General features: G+C 38.0%; 1 pseudogene; it reads right to left on the bottom strand.

Annotated features, from left to right (window-relative positions):
* Positions 1–369: 369 nt before the first annotated feature.
* LOC112472515 lies at positions 370–488 on the bottom strand (annotated as a pseudogene).
* Positions 489–1,924: the final 1,436 nt, after the last annotated feature.

The following is a 1,924-nucleotide window of genomic DNA, read 5'->3' as shown; positions in this document are numbered from 1 at the left end:
TCTGAGGAAGCTGGCTGCCATGTTGTGAGCTGCCCAATGGAGAGGCCCACATGGCAGGAAATTGATGTCTCCATATAATATCCTGCAGACCTGAGGCTGCCAATAGTCACATGGGTGAGCTTGGGAGTGGATCCTTCCCTAATCAAGCCTTAAGGAGACTTCAGCCCTGGCTGACATCTCAGTTGCAGCTTCTCAAGAGACTCTGAGCCATACTCAGATTTCTGACCTACAAAAACTGAGGTAATAAATGCTTGTTATTTTATTTTATTTTATTTTTTATTTTATTTTTTTAGATGAGGCAACCTTTGGTTGACCTCACAGATTGCAAGGACCTTGTCAGTTTACAATCCCTTATTTTTTTATTTTTTACACCTACAGCACCTGGTCTTCCTAGGTGGTCTCCCATCCAAGTACTAACCGGGCCCAACCCTGCTTAGCTTCCAAGATCAGACGGGATTGGGCTTGTTCAGGGTAGCATGGCCTTAGACAATGCTTGTTATTTTAAATTGATAAGTTTTGAGGTAGTTTATAGTCATCTATTAGTCAACAATAGATGACAAATATACTATGTTGCAAAAAGAACTTAAGTCAGACAAATCATTTGAAGCATATATAATATAAACAAGATATATGACAAATATACCAATTACTATTATGCACATTGCAATAGTAATAATAATGAATTCCTATACAGAGCTGAGATTGTACCTCAAAGTGATATATGCACATATTATAAATATATATACACACATACATATATACATATAAATTCATTCATAATATAAAAATATATACACACAGGAATATATATATTCCTGTGTGTGTGTGTGTATATATGTGTGTGTGTGTGTGTGTGTGTGTGTGTGTGTATAAATATATATTAACCCATTTATGACTCACAACACTATGGCTTATACGACATGACTATCCTCATTTTGCAGATGAAGAAATGGATTCACAGAAAGATTAAGTGAATTGCTCAAGGTCACACACCTAGTAAAGGTAGGAAATGGTAGATCAAAATCTTAAACCCAATTTCCAGAAGGTTTGCTTGTTAGAACTAAGCTGTAGTGTACCCATAAATGAGATAAGAGAAATATCATGAAATGATATACTGTTTTAAAGGCATGATTGCATCAATTTGAAGGATAAGAACAGAATTTTATGGAGGAAGCGAATTGTGAGACGGGGAGGATTAAACACAGTGACAAATAAGCATGATATATAATGAGAGTTCCCTGTTGCAATGGACTGAATGTGTTCTCCCGAAATCCATTTTATATTTTGCTAAGTGTATATAATTATCGCTAAAATTGCCATAAACATTCATTCATTCTTTTGGTAATTTTTCTTTATTTACTTGTACCAGCAGTGTGAACACATTGCATATCATTCAGTTCAACTTTATTCACTATGGACTTGGAGTCAGCCTGCAGAGTGAGAGTAGATTGCAGCTTTCCATTTTCTCTCTGGGGGTGGACTCCCTGCTGGAAAGTTTTCAAGGCTTCCGTCCACAATCTGGGATCTTGAGAGTTCAACTCAGATGCAGAGCCTCATTTTCTGAGGTGTTACATTTGCATAAATTTACAGCTGAGGATATCAGTAGCTCAGGTAAATCAAATAAGTTTGCACCTCTACACAAATAAAAACTCATTTCCTTTCCCCAGGTCCCCATTATACGCTTATAACCATCCTTCGGGGGCTGGCTTTTTTCTAAGACCTCTTCCTCCTATTTCATCTCATGCTCAGAAATAACTTTGTCTCTACAGCCATTTCGCTCTATGCCAGCTCTCTGTGCTTTCGAGAGGAATACAAGGCTGAGCTGCAGTGGTGGAGAAGGCCAGGAGCCTCAGTTTTAGGTGACTAGGCTCAAATCCTGTTTCTGTACCTTTAGAAGCCAAGTGACTGACATTTCCTGCCTGGC

The sequence above is a fragment of the Pteropus alecto genome, unplaced genomic scaffold, assembly GCF_000325575.1.
Source record: "Pteropus alecto unplaced genomic scaffold, ASM32557v1 scaffold76, whole genome shotgun sequence".
Taxonomy (NCBI): Eukaryota; Metazoa; Chordata; class Mammalia; order Chiroptera; family Pteropodidae; genus Pteropus; species Pteropus alecto.
This window is presented reverse-complemented; position numbering and strand designations above follow the sequence as displayed.